Source organism: Peromyscus maniculatus, chromosome 4, assembly GCF_049852395.1.
Source record: "Peromyscus maniculatus bairdii isolate BWxNUB_F1_BW_parent chromosome 4, HU_Pman_BW_mat_3.1, whole genome shotgun sequence".
NCBI classification, from domain to species: Eukaryota; Metazoa; Chordata; class Mammalia; order Rodentia; family Cricetidae; genus Peromyscus; species Peromyscus maniculatus.
In genome coordinates, this window is record NC_134855.1 from 95550144 (window position 1) to 95570072 (window position 19929).

Consider the following 19929-nt stretch of genomic DNA (forward strand, 5'->3'; position numbering starts at 1 on the left):
TATATGGGTCAAGACTCTATAGTCCAATCCATCAGACTCTACTTACAAGATGTATATTGTAAGACAAAAATCACTAAGAAATTCAAGACAGCTCAAGCAGAGCATTCAACCCAAGTGTCCCTGTGCAGCATGTGGTTCTGTGTGTCTGCACTGGTCGCAGATACACAAAATCAACCGTCAGTCTAGGACAGAGAGAATGGTCCCTTAGGCTAGTATTGAGGATAAGCAGGGTCAACCCATCAGAGCAAAATGTCTCCAGTAAAACTACCTTGGCATGGCAGTTGGTTAGATTTGGTATGGTCAGGTAGAATGGGGTAAACTGGTAAGAAGACAGGAGAGGAAGCTGTGTGGCAGTGGGGGTGTGCTGTGTGGATTTCCCTTCACAATGAAAAGAAAAGGAAACTTGGCAGTCAGCTGTAGAAGTGTAGCTAGCTGATTCTCCAGCCTTGGCACCTGTGGGGTTTGCATCAGCCTCCACGCTAAAGGCTCACTTTTGGCTTTCCTGGTACCATGCTAGGCCTACACAGTAGTTGGACTCTCCTGCCTGAACACTGTTTCTCCCTCTCCAGTTTATCTTTTGCAGATTAAGAAGCTGTGTGCATCCCTAGAGTCAGTCCTCACCCAACCTTGTCTCTTCTCTGTGGTCGTTATTCCTGCCTCACCTCCATCTCAGCATCTTCCTCCTGGAGGATCTGACTGACACCAGATGTCACGCACTGGCATCTACCTGGACTGGTTTGGGACTGCAGAACAGTGAATCTATTATACATTAACCAACAAATATTACTGAGCCGTTTTTTCTTAACTCGATTCATGTATTGTATGTTTTTATGAGGGGACATGTGTGCCACGGCATATGTGTGGAGGTTAGAGGATGACTTTGGGAACAGGTTCCCTCTCTCCACCATGTGGGTCCCAGGTCATTAGACTGGGTAGGAAGTACCTTTACCCACTAAGTCATCTCACCAGCCCTGGAGCATCTTTTCTTTCTTTATAAAGTTTTAGTTTTACAGCATAGTATGTTTGTTGAAAACAGAATGGAGATCCTCAAGCAGTCTACCCCCTGAGCAGGAAGGATACGGCTCAGAAACATGCAGGGTTCTTTTCCAGAGAGCTTAAAAATATTTTTTTCATTTGAAACAGGGTCTCATGTAGCCAAGGCTGGCCTTGAACTTGCTATGTAGGATGACCTTAAGCTTCTGACCCTCTTAGCTTCTGCCCCTAAGTTCTGGGACTACAGATGTGCAAGGCCACACTGGTTTATACGGTACTGGGGACCAGACACAGGACTTCATACATGCTAGTAAAGCCGTCTACCAAGTGATCCCCATTAGTAGTCCCAAGAATTCTTTACAGGAGATAAAATCCTCCAGATGTGGAAGCAAACCACACCCCAAAGATGACACAGAAAGTTTCCTCTACCATCCGTAATATTGTTTCCAGGCCGTGTGTACACGTGCGTGCATGCATGCATCTATCTATCTGTCTGTCTTTGTCTCTGTGTCTTTACTCTCTCTGTCTTCTCTCTCTCTCTCTCTCTCTCTCTCTCTCTCTCTCTCTCTCTCTCTCTCTCTCTGTCTTCTCTCTCTCTCTCCCTCTCTCTCTCACTCTCTCTCTCTCTCTCTCTCTCTCTCTCTCTCTCTCTCTGTGTGTGTGTGTGTGTGTGTGTGTGCGCATGCGCGCGCGCGCATGCGCATGCACACATGCCTGTACTCACATCTGTGTTAGAATTACATAGTTTCCTATCTCTGTATAAAGTTACTCTCATATACCCTCAAGAAATCTATCTTGATATTCAGGAGAGTCTAAAACAGACCCCAATTTTATATTCAAGATATGATTAAATCTGATTTTTCTTCCAACAAGTCCCCAGAGGCTGGGTCTGAGCTCAGCCTTGGCAGGAGCCTGTAAAGCAGGCCTTGCTCTGCCCCCCAAAGGCCCAAGCTCTGTGTCCCACCAGGCCTGGCTGGCCTAATTTGGAAAGCTGTTCCCAGGATTTTGTCTGTGTAATCTGAGGGTAACATCAAAGGAGCGATGCCCCATCTGTCGATTCTCACTTTTATGTTTGCTCTTTATTGTAGCCATTCACAAATAGAGGCTTATGGAATTAATAAACTCCAAAAAGGAGCATCATTAGCTGTATCTCTGCCAGGTGTTCTAGTGGAACAAAGAGAAGTGTGAGATCCAATGCCAAGCTTTGGAGAACTGAGACAGCTGGGCTGCTTTCGGAGAGAGGCCTCATCCCACTGCTGACAGTTCCGTGATGAGGCACCTTGTCCCTCTCTTGGAGAGTCTAGGTGTCACTGCAGAAGTGGGATGTGCACTTGATTGTCCTGTACAAGGAAGACTGGGGCCACCATCCACTCCTGACCCCAGATTCCCTGGTGGACACTTCTCCATTGGCACAGAAGTTTTTAGAATATGGATGGTTCTCGGCAACAGTCTCAAATAGTCAAACTGGACAGGCTGCAGCAGTGGAAGGCAGTCCTTGTAAACTCACTGTAAACTAAAAGTCTTAGTGAGGGAGCTCTGCCCTATCCCTCTTTCTAGGTGTGGAAGGTGAAGTCCAGACAAGAGGGAGCTGTCTGTCCTAGGTCTCTCTCACCTGTGCTTCCATCAAATAGAAGAAGGAAGACAGAAGGAGTGTGGAGGCATAGATCACAGGGTGGATGCCTAACCTTTGGAAATCTGAAGCACCGATGAGTCCTGATGGCCATATTGGCAGCACATTGTAAATGACTCTCAAGCACAGAGTGGTGGGGAGTCGGTAAATGCGGGATTATGACACTCTACATCCTAGGAGACTTTCTGTTCTCTAAGTCTAACAAGACAAAAGAGGTGCATGGACTCAAATCTTCACCTGTTGTTTCATTGTTTGTTTTTGTTTGAGGGTTTCTTTTTTGTGGAGTGGTTGCTGTTGTTGTTGTTATTGCTGCTACTGCTGCTGCTGCTGCTGCTGTTTGAGACAGGATCTCTCTATGTAGCCCTGGTTGTCCTGGAATTTGCAGAAGCCAGCCTGCCTCTGCTTCCCCAGTGTGCTGTTTCTATAAGCAGGTATGTGGTTCTGTCACTGTGGCTCTTGCCAGCCCGGCACAGTTCGAGTCTATGGCTCAGGACTCCACAGCTGGACGATGCCAGCACCAGGGCACCCTGGTGACTCTGCCAGGTTACAGCAATTCCTACTGGAAATGAAAAGCAGGCCGTTAATTTCCTCTTTTCACTCAATACACCTTCTCCCAACACTAGTCCCACATTTACCTAGCATTCACCTTGCCTAACAGACACACAAGAAGACATTGGCTGAACAACTCTAAGTCATCAAAGTTGTTCACAAGAGGTCACCATGAGGAAAAGCAAAGCAAAATGTCACACCAGGAGTTGGAATATTGAGTTGAAGATGATAGTCTCAACAATTATGTGACAAAATATCACCATTATTTTCAAGCAAGTTTTCTTTTTCTTTTTTTTTTCTTTTTTCTTTTTTTTTTTTTTTTGCAAATGAATGAATCCTGGAATTTGTAGAGCCCCCGAAGGGGGATGGCCAAAGGGTCTGCTGATGGGACCAGCTGCTGCTCGACTCTGAGAGGAGCCACACAGGACTTTAACAGCACAGGACTCTCGCCTGTTCCCCCCTGGTCACGGTAGGCGCTCTGTATTCACATCATGGTTCCTCTCACTAATTCACTCCCTAACACCAAGCCTGGGACCAACCTACACAGAAAGTCTTCTCGATGCACTAATATTTAGGAGGAGAGCAGAATCCTGCACAAATAAGAACATAGCGCTCTAGCAACAGTGGCAGAAGAGAACTCAAAACAGCAAGAGCAATAGCTTTCCTCTTCAGTTCAGCAAGCATCTACGACTCACCTAAAACACCTAAGTACTAAGGAGTGGGTAAGAGGGAGAGAGGGAGGGAGAGAGGGGGAGGGAAGGAGAAAGAGAGAGAGAGAAAGGGGAGGGAAGGAGAGAGGAGGAGAAGTGGGTGGAGGGGATATTCGAAATGGATGCATATGGCTCTCACCACCTAGGAGCTAACACCTAAGAAATGGTGTGACCATTCTCTCTAGTAACTGGTCCAGAGCCTAGCATGGATGCTGCTCAAATCGAAGCTCACAAGGTTAAAGTGACCCCAGAACTGACTGACTGATTTCTTAACACCAGTCAGCCCTTAGGAGGAAGTTGACTTCAGAAGTAAACCACAGACACAAAGCAACGTGTAAACGGCGGAGGCAAGGTAGTTCCTGCTGTTTGGATTTATTACTCGTTCTGTCCCTGACTGTTCTACACAACATTCTGTCTCTTTGTGTTTGTTCAGTGCTAACTGCAAAGAGCATCTGTCAGCCACATGCCTCTCTGGATCCTCAGCAACAAAGGTCGAGCATGAGGCTGCAAGCATGCGGCTGCAGAGGCTGCCTCCAGTCCTTGGGGCTACATTGTTCTGCTTTGCCCACTCTGGTTACTGCCCATAGTTGGTGCCAAACGAGTCTTGTCACTTGGCAACAGGGAACCTGCATAGATCTGGCTCTCTGGATCTAAGCTCGGGACCACCCTGAATCATGGAACAAGACACATAGGAGGGGAGGGATTGATCTCACCCCAGCTTTCCTGTGGTTAGTCACACCCCAGCTGTGTCCTAGCAACTAAGAAAGCCTGCCACACGTGTCATCGTGACTCTTCACAGCGCCATCACATTTGACAAAGACACTGAACCCGATGTAGGATTCATAGGAAGTGAGTCCTCATGTTCTGCTCCACTGACGTTTCTTCTCCAACTTGGGTTGTGTAATAAATATTTAGAGTTTTCAGGGCCTTTTCATAGATACTGGGGCACCCCCTTAGTTTCCTCATGTTAAGGCTCTGTGCTGAACCAACAGTGCCAGAATCACAGCCCATTTCTGATTTTAGCCAAAGGGAGTTCCCAACCAAAAACTAAGAAGGTGCATATAAGCACTGTATCTCTTGTTCACTTCTAGGTGTACCAGTCTCATAACAAAAAGATGAGCCTCCTCTTTTCAAACTGATTTCAGGTACCAGGATCTCTGGTATATTTTTCTGACAAACGGTGAGCTATGAATTGTCTGCTTAAAGTCAGAGATGGACCCAAGATCTCGAGCTTCCCAAGTAAGCAGCAGTTCGGGCAATGAAGGGTGCCTGCAGCAGTTCGAAAACACCAGTTTGGGAATGTCAAGCTCTTTCTGTCCTCACACAGTACCGAGAAGGTAGCTGTGGTCCACTAAAGGAGCCCCCTGGTCCTCACCACACTGGCTGAGAATGTAAAGGATGCCCTTGGAATTCTAAACCAGACCAGACCAAAGTTTGATCTCCAATCCCACGTGTGAAGCAAGTAGACACAGGTGACCCAGGAGAGTTAGTGCTTCAGAGGAGTTCCTCTGTGCTTTTAGACCCCTTGGTTTACTGAGCCAGAATCCAAGAGAAGCTCAGAGTCCACGGATTTGAAAGATTTGAAAGGGAGAAGCTGGGTGGTGCTATGTGCTTCATGTCCCTACAGCATACCCTACCCATAGATATCCAGGTGGGGCAGTCACCAATGAGATCCCTAGACTGCCATCTTCCCTGAGACCTTTGTGGCTTTGACCACACAGACCAAATTTTCTTGAAGCTTCCTTAATACTTCTGGATTTCTGCTTTAATATCAAGTAAATAAATAATACAAGTTTATTACTTACTTGAGAAATATTCTATATTGTGCAAGGGTTTGTTTGTAGTTATCATATTCCAGGCACTACTATGCTTGATCCTGAAGATGGTGGAATGGCATTTCTGGAGTTTACCATCTAATCTGGAATCAAATTATAGACAAATAATTCAATGGTCATATAATTAAGCAGTCCCACTATAAGAGGGCCTATGCACAAGGGTATGCTTGCCAACATTTCAGTGCTGACTGGCAGAGTGTTGGGTGCAGTTATTCAGTAAGTAATGCTCAGAAAAAGTCTACAAGCTAAGTGCTCCTGGCTTCACTTGACCAATAGGAAAACTGAAGTTCAGACCACAAACAGCTGAGCTCAAACATGAACCTGAGTCAAACTGCAAAATCCATCTTGTTCCGCTTCAACTTCCAAATAGCAAAGGAAGCAAAAGAAAGAGAAGAGAAAGACATGGTGTCAAAATTTCGTGCAAGAGATTTTGCAGTCTTAATTGCTCAACTTCAGCACATCTTTTAACATTCAAAAATGCTTCCAGTCACAGATGAGGTGTTAGAAAATAGTGGCACTAACTCCTAGAATTGGAACCCAGCCTTTCAGGGCACTCCTCTATTCTATACTCTCGTGTTCTCTCTAAGGTACCTGTATCCTCTCACCCTGAATCCTTCAGCTTCCCAGGTGATGGATAACAATGAGGAGATGCTTTATGGTACCCAAGAGATCCTCCTGGATACTCAATGAAAACAATGTGTCTTTCCACACATACACCTTCACAGATACTCACATAAGCATTTACACACACACACACACACACACACACACACAAATCCAAATCTCTTGGCTACTCTCTTAAACCTTACTTCTATACCCTATTTCTGGAAGATTATTCCTACATTGGTGGCCCTAGGATGAGGTCTCTTATACACACTTAAATTGTAAATTCCTCCACCACTGATAACATGCCGCCTGGAGATGACTGTGAAGAGTAGGTAGCTTTTTCTCTCAATGTCCACCTTCCCACATGATTTGTAACCTGCTGTTGGAACTATCAGCACTTAGTTTACATTGTATGTGCTGCTTTCCAATCATCTTGTAAATAAACACACCTAGTTCAAAAGGGATTCATTTGTTTTTATTAAAGATAACAGGAAAGATGTCTTTAGTAATCTCCATCCTAGGTGCTGTGTAATATGGACATTTTATCCCATCTAAAAGGGACAATATTTACACTGGAAAACTAGAGGGTGACTGCCCAGAGCCTGAGGTGTCGGGAAGAGAGATCAGAGGGAAAAAAGGAAAGTGTTACACACAAAGGCAAAGAGGAAATGAAATAACCTCCCTGCATCTTAATCCTCAGAAGTTTTCAAGAGCCTGTCTGGGGCTGCAGCCTCAGGAAACGCCAAGGCTATTACTTGCCTTCACCTTTGGGTTCTGTTTTATTACCATTCATTAAGGAGATCTTTCCCATCAGCCTTATCTTCTCTTTCTTGGCTCTCGGTCTGGTTGAGTCAGACCTGAAACATTTACTTTCCCAAAGACTAACCAGTCTTTTGTCTAGACACATGATTCTGCTGAAGAAGCTGATAAACACACAGACTTTTATGTGGCTTACTAGTATGAACAGAGAACTGAGGGTAGGGAAGACAGAAAAGGGGACAGGGGATCTAGAAATAAGTGTGTGGGGGAAACTGAACACACAGTAGCCTCTTGGTTTGGAAAGTCGAAGGAGAAAATTTAGTGGACCCTTGCTGGGGCTTTCAAATCCACATTGAAACTTGGTCCCCAAGGCCCCAAGGATCTTTGCCCACTCTGTTGCCTTGGCCTGCATGGCATTGTACTTCCTCTTCCTGTGGCCAACTCTTCCTCATTCTGCAATTGTATTCTAAAGCCCACTTCCTTGGGAAAACTTTCCCTAGCTGCCAGCTTCGGTAGACTGCCAGTGTGTAATCTCACCACTGTGCCAGTAGGTTATCACAGCATTATAATTAAAGGATGATGTATACATGGTTATTTGGAGAATGACTACCCAGGGTCATTAGCTGTTGAGTGTTTTCTAAATTATCTTATAATGGACTTAATTGCAATTTCTACGTAGAATTATTACAAAAGTAATGTACATGGTTATATTAGACAAATAATGTTGTTTTCCTGGCTAGATTTTCAACCTCTCAATGGCACAGTTGTTTGGGCCTGTACATCTTTAGGTAGCCACCCCCTAACACTACACCCAACGTATAGTTGGAGATCAAAATACTACATGTTGCATGAAAATGTCCACAGGGTTTCTGGTTACAAGAGGAACAACACAGTGGGAAAATTACCCAGAAGATGGATTGTGACAGTTTAGGATGGGCAAGTGGCTCCCAACATCACAGCTGCCCCCAAAACTCTAATGAGGAGCCTGGTGCCAATGCCATTTGATGCATAGACTCTTTTGAACCTCATTCTACTGCTGCCTTTATGAGCAAAGAAGAAAAAACTTGGTAGTCTGTTTTGAGCACACTGTTAAAAACATAAATACTTTTGTGGTTTTGCACACTGTTAGTTTGTTTTGTTTTATTTTGTTTAGTTTTGTAACAATCAATTCACAAGATAGGATTGTTTCCTTGGCAACAATTTTCCAGATCATGCCACTTTCTTTGATAACTGGTGAAGACAAACCCAGGTTCTTTTATTCCGATCTTAATTGCTAATATTAACTCTCAGATCACACATTGCACAGTCAGTATATCTATATAGGCATATATGTAGCTTACGAAGTGGCTGCAAAGGGTTAGAAGCTGCAGCAGACTTCAAGAAGTTTCACAGAGGCCTGAGGAGCTGAAACTGTGCAACTAAGTGGGATTCAAAGATAGTCTCTTTGAAAATAAGATTGCAAACCAGGCTGGAGTTCTGATGATGATGAGGATGAGGATGATGATGATGATGATGACAGTGACAATTATGATGACATAAGTCAGGCTGCAGGACCAGTTTCAGAGGAACGGATGGACAGGTAGATGGCAGTTCTAATAGGGCCACATTAGCAGTGTGGACCAAGCTGAGCTGAAGTCCCTAGAGTTCTGATTGTTGGTACCTTTACAGACATGTCAGGTGATAGGTCAGTGGGGCCATTCCTATCACATAAGTGTCTTCCTCTTAATGTGGTTCACATGAGTGAATTTCATCCTTTCCTCAGCCTGGAGAGTCCAGTAAGTTCTTGGGCCTGGTTTTTCTGACATGGTTATTACTATAACCATGTGCCCCACAGCAACAATTAACATTGATCAATTTATAGGGTGGTGCCATTCTATTCTTCAGAGTAAGTTATGTGTAGGTGGTGCTCAACAGATGAATTTTTTTATATGTCTCCCCAGGTACAGAGTCATCCTATGTTCTCAAAATGGAGTCAAATGCTGTTTGTAAGATAAACTATCTAAAGGCAAGATACAGTCCAAAAACTTCACTACTTTACATGATATGGAGTAACTTAAAGCAGGACATAGCCTGATCTCAGTTCCCTGGTACTATGTATTTCTAGTTTGAAAGCAAAAATAGTCTTTGGTCATTTCAGAAATTTTTGAAATTCATATTTTAATGTGAACTCACTGAAATACCAGAACTACCTTTGGGTAGTGAATCAGAGCATGGTCTAGGAGTCATTCTTGTGGAACCCAAACACAACAGTCTTGGGTCAATGCCTGAGAAGTAGACACCCTGACTAGACAACAACCATAAACACGGGTCCTTTTAAGATTGATCTTACTTCTGTCCGTGGGAGAATAAAAACATAAAATCAAACAAAAACCACAGTTTGGCAACATTTCCAGCCTTTAAGAGGATTAAATAAACAAGAGCTTGGGTCAGAGAAAAAAAAACAGCCATTTCAGGGCTGAGGGGTCAGCAAGACACATGTTGAGAAATATCAGCAGGGCTCAGCTTCGAGCTTATGATGGAAACCCAAGTAAGTTCCATAGGAGCTGAAATTTAACAAATGCCACCCTTCCGTTTTATGGTAAAAGGCCAATTAGAGCTGGGTAAATGCTTTAGAGGAAAGCAGATATGGTCAAGGCAACAAAGCCAGGAGATTTATATGTATGCTTCCATTCTCCAGGTCCTCACAAGATCCATACCACTGGTTAGCCTCCCACATGCACAAGGGTAGGCTCACCCTCCAGATCACATCAGAGAGCATCCCACCAGGGCCTGGGACTCTGGACCACAGAGGAGCCATTGAGAAGCTGTCCAAAGGCAATTTGTGTTCCCTCGTGGATTTGGCAAGCTCTGAAGGTCACATCTCAGCTTGCCCTAAAGACTGCAGCTTCCTCTATGAACTTTAGTTCCCCTTTCCTTGACTCCCTCCTACCACAGGCTGCAAAAAGCTAGTGCGGTCTCCTACATCAAAGAATGCCTTTTGTTTAAAGAGTCAAGGCTACTTCTTCTGGTCCCTCTACCATATATGGCTTAAGAAAGGGAAGGCGGGAAGAAAAGCACCCTGAATATTTACTGTGCTTCCCTTTAAAGCCTGCTCTGTTTGCAGAGGGGTTATCTTGTATCCACACAGGCTGTTTGCCCCAGGTCTGAAGTGGAAGTTTAATGGAGTGAGCCTGGTTCCTTTAGGACCTCAGAGACAGTACTCACTGTCAGTACCCACTGACAGACTTGAGACCACATATAAGAGAGAAAGAGAGAGAGAGAGAGAGAGAGAGAGAGAGAGAGAGAGAGAGAGAGAGAGAGAGAGAGAGAGAGAGAGAAGCAGGCCCATGAATCCCCCAATGTTAGGACATGGCTCTCTGGTTTTGCTAAATTCTCAATGGATCAGCCCCCTTTCTATCAGGATTTCCCAAACATGAGGAAAAGCAAAGATGAATGCCCCAATTATCTCTGGCCTGTGGGAAAATGTTTTTAAAAATAGACTGGGGAGAAGAGAAATCCTTGCATTCCCACTTTGGAAGGTGTATTACACTCTTTACTATGAAAACACACAAGTCTTTGAAACCTTTCTATCCTCTTTCTCCTTCTCATAGCTACTAGAGGTAATACTAAAAATAAAAAGTCAGATCTGGAAGGAAGGGGGAAGGAAGAAAGGAAGAAAAGAAAAGAGAGGGAGGAAGGAAAAGAAAAGAAAGGAAGGAAGCACACTCTCATTTGGCTTTGTGTTCATGAGTATGCCTAATTTCCTACAAAATAGTCCCAAAATACCTGTCAGTCCAACTTCTACCCTTCTTGGCCAGTCTATCAGTCTGAAGGGGTCACCTCTGACTCTTGCAGTAGGAAGTGATTCTGTCAGGCAACTGGTGAGATAGTCCCTGTCAAAGCAAATAGCTCACTAAAATGCTAATATATTTCAAATAAGATTATTATTATTATTATTATTGATACAAATACCCAAACACTTCTGACTCAAGGTAAACAGAATGCAAAACAAAACAACTGCCTTTCAAATGACCTTGCATTCGTCTAAAGCAGGGGTCTGTTAGGGGCCAGGGATTAGGTTTTCATGAACTTGATATAAGCAAGAGTCACTTGGGAAGAGGGACCCTCAACTGACAAAATGCCTCCACCGGATTGGCCTATAGGCAAGTCTGTGCACATGATTAATGTGGGAGATCCCAGTCCACTGTGGACAAGACCACCCCTGGGCACATGGTCCTGGGTTGTATAAGAAAGCAAGATAAGCAAGCCAGGAGGAGTCAGCCTTCATGCAGATCTCTTTCATGGTCTCTGCTATAGTTCCTGCCTTTAGTTGCTGCCCTGACTTCCCTTCATGACAGAATAAGCTGTAAGATGAAACAAACCTTTTCCTCCAAGTTGCTTCTCTGGTCATGGTCTTTATCACAGCAAGAGAAACCAAACTAGAATGGAATCTATGTCAGGTGTTAACAAGCTATAGTCCACAGGCCAAATGCAATCTTCCACATTAATTTTGTAAATAAATTTCCCTGGAGTTCAGCCACAGCCATTTGTTTATGAACTGCCTATGGCCTCTTTTACTGCAAAGGCAAAGATGAGAGTTACCAACAAAGATATGCTAGGCCACATGCTAGCCATGTGAGCCAAAAATCCTTACAATCTGCTCTTTTATGGCAAATATGCCAAGTTGCTGTGGAATAAAGATGGGAAATACACAGAGTCTGGATCCTATATGTTATTGTGTTGTCTTTGAATTTTTTGACTGCTAATGAAGGAGTGATAGCTGCTAAGAGACATTTTATTATGAAAGCTACTAGATTAAACTAACCTATATATTTTTAAAATGTCTTGACTTCAAGCTGGGCAATGGTGGCACATGTCTTTAATCCCAGCATTAATGAAGCAGAGGCAGGTGGATCTCTGTGAGTTTAAGGCCAGCCTGGTCTCCAAAGCAAGTTCTAGGACAGACTCCAAAGCTACACAGAGAGACCCTGTCTCAAAAAAAAAAACCAAAAACTAAAAAAAAATAAAAGATATCTTGACTTCAAAATGGAAATCAAAAGGTTTGTTGCTTTGGGGGAGAAGTTATGCTTTTATTTCCACAAGAAATGAGAGGCTATGGATTCATTCTAGGTTGATATGGATCAAGTTTGATTGAGGAAGACCCCCTGAAAATTCTGGAAACAAAGAAATAAGCCTAGAAAAACTGCAAAACAAAAAAACATCTTTGGCTGACTTACATACAATGAACAGTCTATACTTATATTAATGCAAGTATGTATGTTACCTTTAAAAGTTTATGTATTACAGATATATAAGGCAAATGGTCTTTTTATAGCAATAGTTCAATTAAAAATTAAAGCTGTCTTTGAAGTTGGAACATGGTTGTCTCCTTCTCTAAACTCAAACATGCTTGTTAAAGGAAATCCAAAATCTTTGTCTCATGTCAGAAGAGCCACCTGATATGGGACAGAAGAAAAACCAAAATTAAGGGACTATTTATTCTATTGTCACTACTCTCATAATTCTTTGATTTTATTTTGACTCTTTAAAACTTTTCTTAAGGTATAAATATTATCTCAAAATTTATATATATACAAATATATATTAAACTTTCTGCCATGATGTTAATGGTCATATAGAGTACTAACTAATTCTAGAAAAAGACTTCACCGGGCGGTTGGTGGTACATGCCTTTAATCCCAGCACTCGAGAGGCAGAGCCAGGTGGATCTCTGTAAGTTCAAGTCCAGCCTGGTCTGCAGAGCGAGATCCAAAACAGGCACCAAAACTACACAGAGAAACCCTGTCTTGAAAAAAATAAAAAGAAAGAAAGAAAAGATAAAAAGAAAAAGGCTTCATCTAGCTTCCTGTACATGATTTCGGGTTTGAGTCTCTACCAGGTAACTAGGAATTAAATTTTTGTACTCTGGATAAACTTAACAAATTATGTTCCTTTAGCCTCTTTGAGATCTTCTGCATATGACATTTTTAAATGCTTAAGTTTTCTGCAGTGAACTGTGACCATTCCTAGCAGCAACCTTTGAAGTCCCCAAAAAGAGAACAGAGCCCCACATTGAAGATTCCACCTGGGTTGTGGTAATGCCACTAAGCTGACACACACCACCCAAAGATCGGCTTTGGACTACAAACTGCTCAGGACAATTTCAAGGTGGCTAGCTGAGATGATCCAGCTTCGCAGACTACTCTAGCAGGACTTGAGATAAGCTCTGCTCTTTCCAATTTCATAGAGACTGGACAACAAATGATACAGCTAGCTCTCCCAGGACTTGACAATTATCCCAGTTTTCTCACGATCCCCTAAAGATGTCATTACCCCCAGATAACAGAAAGTAATTTTAAGAACATGGTGCCCATATTACTAAGAGGTAGGGTGGGTGGTTTTTAGTTGTAAACAAACACTAAAGTGGGCTATGGCTACTTGTCATCATTTAACGGGCTTGGTTACAAGTTGTTATTGGTAATGGTCAGGAAAAAAGATGAATAAAGGAGATTAGATTCAGGGATCTTGTTCTGAAAATAAAAAGGAGGGATATAGAAATGACAGGACAAAAGGGTAATTATTATATAGATTATTATATACTTTAAAACCAAAAAAGCAACTCCTAGTCTTAATCTTTTAAATTTTTATGGATTTTTGTATATTGCTAGAAGTTTGAGGTTATTCTTATTATACTGGGTATAGGTTTCTACTCTTGTTTAAGATAATTTTGTATATTGATACATATTTAAAGTTACTTTTGTTAGAACATATTGTACATATGTTCCTACTCTTGTTTAAGTTATTGTATCTATGTAACTCATTTAACAATGTAACGTAAATTTCTAGTCCTTGAAAGTTATTATTACAAACTGTTTAGGATAACAAAAAATTGCAGGTTAGTCACCTATTATACTCAAACTTGTAGTCATGTTAAGTATGTTTTCAAGGCCATACACATATATTTAGATAGATATATAGTCTTCAAACACTTCAAAGACATTCAGAATATGGCATTTAAAATGTTTTTAATAACATAAAGCTTTTCATGACAGTGAGACACATCTGCTCCTCACAACAGCAACTTACTTCAATAGAGGATAATGGTGATCGAAGGAGCTCTGTATGGAGTTTGTTTTTTTAATGGCAAATGCTAGCCATTTGGGCAAAGAAACTGCCCTTGCCTCAATTGCTGACAATTTGCTACCCAAACTGGACCAAAAGGATGCAAAAAAAAAGTGACTGCCAAACTTTGCCAAGACAAGGTAGGATAGTCCTTCAAAAATCCCTGCTCATCAAAAATGTCATATATTCTAGGCCTGTAGGCCAAAGATGGATGCTCCAACATTACAGAATAACTTTAGGTTACTGTCCAGGAAGCGATCCCTGTTACTCGATAGCATTTAGCCTTTCTGGGGTCTTTGATGCAGTTGAAGACTAAAAAAGTAATTAGACTTAAAGTTTGATCAAATGGCCTTAGAACATCTGCACTCAACTCAGTTGGGCGGAAGGGTAGGCAAATGGAAGAGGCAGCAAAGGCTACAACTTGGTGATCTGGGCATGTGTAGCCACAAGATGAACTCGTACACAGAGTCTGCCATTCTGGGCAGCATGGACCCAGCAGGATTCCAGTGTTCTCTGGTACTTGGAGGACTGGTATCAGGAGACAACTAGCATCGTCTACTACAGCAAAGAAAGATTGCCTCAGGGTGAGTAAGTCTAGACAATCATTTCCAGAAAGGTTTATGTACTGAGAGTAGAAATAGATTATCCGAGGAGCAAAGACAGAAGTTTTGTTTCTGGGAAAATATTCAAAAAGGGGATCACCCCAGTAACAGACTTCCTCAAACTTCTCCTGTTTGCCTCAAAATTCATACAGTCCCTGGAATGTTCCAGATCAAAGGGCATGACCTTCCTACTGAACTTCAGTCTGTCTGGTGTGGGCTGCCAGCCATCATGTGATGTCCTGCCGTGAGTCTGTGGCACAGAAATGCTAGCACAGAGCAGATAAACCAGGAAGTGCACTTCCACAGCCCTCCACCCAGGGCAAAAGGACAGCGACTACCTCATCCAAAACTCCTTAAGAGCCTTATCAAAGCTGAAATGAAAAAAGCAGGAAAGAGGTGGGCAGGCATGCTCCCCTCAGCCCTAGATCCAAAAACACCTACCCCAGATGAAAGAAAGGAAAACTTAATTCAGACACAGAGCGTGAAGAAAGGTACAGGCTACCCCCACGTTCTGTTCCTCCCAGGCTTCCTTCAAGCTACTGTTCATCACTTTGAAGGTTCACCCATAAAGTTGTACACAAGCAATGCTTAGGCTGTGTCCAAAAGAGGGAGAGAAGAGAGACAAATACAGAATCCGAATATGAAGGCCATCGTTGCCAAAGGGAGTTTTTGGTAAAGGCACCAAGTGTGGCTTGAACAATTCATATGACAGAGAACCAAATGTATTATCCTGCTCTTCCGCATTTCATCACCCAGGGGGAGCACCTTTCATGTTTCTTATAAAGAGATCCCTCACAGATAGGGAGCAGGATAAGGGGAGGCCATCAGGTCTCTTCGGCCCCGACGGCATATGCACCTTGCTTTGTCGCCCTGGCTGTGGTGATGAAAGATGTCAGCGAAAGACTCTTGATGTCCCCATGGCACTGAGCTGCTCTGAGCCTGGAGAAGGTCGTCATGGGGGAAGAATGCACCTACCAGTCACTATCTGTGCTGAAGAGAGCCAAGGCTGTCCCTCAGCTAACCCCTGCTGTCTGCTCTCAGCTCTCTCCTCACTTCCTCTCTCCATCTTTGGCCCAGTTCTTAGCCCACTTCTCCGAGGACTCTCCAGACTGCTTATCAAGCACTTCACCCACATCAGCCGCCCCTATCAGCCCTGTCTGGGGCTAGACTTCCTTCAGCATTCCCTGCTACTAAGATGTGTGCTCTGTGTATTTCATGTTACCACAGGAAAATGGTCAGTGTTCAAAAGGAGCTGATGAGACACTTCCCCAAATAGATCTTGGATAAAAGAGGAAGCCAATTTTGCAGTTTCAAGGTTTTTGAAGAAAAAAAATTACTTTTTTGGGGGGGACATATCGAAATTTAGAGAACAACTGGCATCTTGAATATGTCTGAAATGTTAAACAGGAACTATGAATATCTGAAAAAAATCATAAGGAATCATACTGTTAACTGTCTGTTAATTAGTCTAAAATCCTACAGTACACATAAGTTTGCATATAAGTGCACACATAAAGTTTAAATGAAATGTTCCCATCTGGGCTGACAATGCTCCCCCAAAGAGCCAAAGACCATCTAACAAAAAGTCCACTACCAAACTTGAGAAGCCCTCCTTTGAGGGTAGGGTTGTCCAAGAAACTTCCCGAACCCACAGGGTATTGCTATCAACCTTTTTACCCACCCACCCCCAAGTGGAAGTCAAGTCCTGATTGCTAAAAGCACCGTGCACTTCAGACACAGGGCCCAGAGACCTGTGAGCTGGAACCGATCTAAAAGCCTCCTTTGAGGACTAGATTTCATGGTACCAGAAGTTTGCTGTTCTTGGAAAAGACCTGAGCTCAGGTCTTAGCACTCACATGACAGTGTATCACTTCCTGTAACTCCAGCTCCTAAGAATCCAATGTCTTCTTCTGCCCCCTGTGGGTACTGCACATATGTGCGTACATACATACATACATATGTACACACATACTACAGTAAATTTTAAGTATGAGGTAATTATGGAAAATATGAAAAAGAAGTATAATAAGCAAGGGCTCATATGTTATCTATAATGTGACTATTAAAGCAATGTGATGCTAATACAGTAGGCAAGCTGTAGAGAACTGTAGCATGTACTGTCTTTATTCTTGGAGAGGTCTTAAAATAAATTTAATAGTGGAAATCCTTGATAAAATGCCATACCACTTACAATAAAAAAAAATGTGAATACACACTGTTGCAGAATCATGGCAAGGAGATTTCCATTCTCTCTTGGAGATCCCTGACATGGTCTTGTGGCTCCAGGTAGGCCCCAGTGGTGGTGAGGTATGCCATGGCTCACCAAACTAAGCAGGCATCATGGTAGAAAGAGCTCGAGTAAGCCACCATGGGGACCCCTAAGGAACCTGAGCTGGGATTAGAAGTGTAACCAGATTGTGAAGGGGTCTCAATGTTTGGGGGGTGCAGGGGTCCAATGGATTCTTCCCTGAGGAAGCAGGGAATGCTCAGAACCTATACTCAGAAGTGATGAGTCGCTTTGCAGTGATTTCAGGTCACATGCAGAGCTGAAAGCCACTATTCGTAAGCTGTGGGTTGTTGCTGAAGCAAGGAGTTATATAATGCTGGCTTTGTTTTGGAAATGGTATTGTGGCAGCTGTGCGGACATGTACTTGAAATAATGGAATAAAATGAACCTCGGAAAGAATGTACCAGAGGTATGTTACCCAAAGGTAACACCACAGACTAAGGGCAGTGTATCCCTAGCACGTGGAACTCCTCACCCCAACCCAGTACCCTTTTCTCTAGCAGATGGAATTTCTAAATACTAGAAGGCAAGTCTAAAGTGTATTATGTCGTACTCCAAAGTGATCCACTGTCCATTCTCCTCCCGAGACAGATCCTGTCCATCTCTCACTGCAGATAATGAGGAACACGAGCTGGCTGAGTCCAGTTTGTAAGAACAAATAATGACACCAAGGAATTCAGCATGACAGGCCTAGATAACAAAATCTACATCCCTACACAGCTGGGTGAAGTAGCAGCTTGTTGTTGCAAATGGGGACTTCCTAACTGTTTTCACGGAATGAATGGGCAACATCGGTTTGAATTTCTAAGTCTGCATTGCTATTTTTTGTTCCCTTTCCAAGAAGCCTGGGTCATTGTGTGTGTGTGTGTGTGTGTGTGTGTGTGTGTGTGTGTGTGTGTGTGTGTGTGTGTCTGTGTGTGTACATGTGTGTATGTGTGTATGTGTGTGTGTATGTGTGTGTATGTATGTGTGTCTATAAGTATGTGTGTGTCACAATAGAGAAGGCAGTCTTGTTCTGCTTGTTTTTAAATTTCTAACAAACGAGTCTGGAATATTCTCCTAAAAAGAAACAATTCCGTGCTGACAGCCTTGACATCACTTCCCTTGTCTAAACCTAGGATCATGTATTAACTAGGAAAGCAGCAGCTGATGCCTTGTTTTTGGAAGATTAGCAGGAGGAAAGGAATGGAGGGAAGGACAGGGGGAAAACAGTGGAAGGACACACTGCCCCTTTGACACCTCCCCTCTAGCATGCAATACTTAAGAATTCCCCCCAAATGATACTGAGAGCAATAAATAAAGCCACAGAAACACTCTCTGAGATCCCAAATCCAGGAGCAAATTTGATGCTCAGACTTGGACTCCCATCTCAGAGTGATGGTTAAAAACCTTACCATGAGGTTATGTGGTTAGTGCTAACGTAGGTCTGGGGCCGGGGGAAATGGCAGGCACTTCAAACACTCCTTTAATCCCCAGGACTGAGAGTCTAGACCTATAATATCATAGTCTAGTGGGCCCATATGAGCTTTATAGCTCAAAAGCATAGGGTTTCTGCATGTGTGGAAGGCAAGGCCAGTAACAGTAGCATGGGAAGTGTGAGACAGGATCAACCAAGGCTCACTTCTGCTTATACCCTAGTAAGAGTCCTGTTTCGCTCATTTTCTTCCTTAGTGTTCTCTGAGGTCTGAAATTGACACTGTTCTTTTGTAGATGGTCTGCTTGTATGTGGGGGAGCCACAGTGATTTTTAGAGCAGCTTATACAGCTGGGGAAAATTGAATAATGTCCTTCCTCTTTGTAAAACCACTTGTCACACTGGCAACTTTTCCATCCTCCCTCATATCTGGACTCAATTTAACACTCCCTTATATTGGTTACATGGTCTTAAACATGGCTTCTTAATGATGCAATGTTATATACATGAGTAGGAAAAAAACTGTAGATTCCGTTTGTGACCTCATCTATATAGAATCTAGAATAACATATGTAGCCTTTATGTAGCATTATTTCTCACTTATCAATGACAGTACACATTGTACATAAAATATGAAGCACATTAGTGTCTGGCATCTGGAAATTATATGGGGAACTGTGAGTATTGTGAATTTGCATCAATGGGTTTAGAATTCTAATGGCTACAAGAATCACCTAGAGCAACAGTTCTCAACCTGTGGGTCATGGCCCCTTTGGGAGTCACATATCAGATATCCTGCATATCAGATATTTATATTATGATTCGTAACAGTAATAAAATTACAGTTATGAAGTAGCAATGAAATGATTTTATGGTTGTGGGTCACCACAACATGAGGAACTGTTTTAAAGGGTCACAGCATCAGGAAGGTTGAGAACCACTGACCTAAAGCTTAAGGAAATCTAGGTTCCCCAGTCTCACATCCAAACACTATGGTTTGTTAGGAAAGACAAGGAATTCAGGAATCTTCCTGTAGAGTCCTAGTATCACATGGTCCAGGCTGTCTGCAGATTTCTGTGAAAGCCTTTCTCGCAAGTTCTGCTTCCAGTACAGACACTTTTTGTGCTAGTCACTCTTCTGATGCTGTGCTAAAATACCAGAGCCAAAAGGGACTTAGGGGAGCAAGCATGTTTTGGATTACGGTTCCAGAGGGTCCATCACGGCAGGAATGCATGGGAGCAAGCCACAAGCATGGCTGCTAGAGCAGGAGGCTGAGAGTTCACATATTCAAACACAAACATGAAGCAGAGAAAACGAACTGGAAGAGGTGTGAGGCTTTAAACTCTCAAAGCCTATCCCAGGTGACGTACTTCCTCTACCAAGGCCACACCTCCTAAGCCTCCCCAAATAGCACTACCAACTGGAGACTAAGTGTTCAAACACC

General features: G+C 43.0%; 1 long non-coding RNA gene across 1 annotated transcript; it reads right to left on the reverse strand.

The window, feature by feature from the left end:
- Positions 1-2669: 2669 nt before the first annotated feature.
- On the reverse strand, positions 2670-10956 carry LOC143272760 (uncharacterized). The gene is made up of 3 exons (XR_013050347.1): positions 10848-10956; positions 5688-5800; positions 2670-3182 (listed from the first exon to the last, which is right to left on the reverse strand). It is a non-coding gene; the product is annotated as an uncharacterized LOC143272760 (long non-coding RNA).
- Between the last annotated feature and the right edge of the window lie 8973 nt (positions 10957-19929).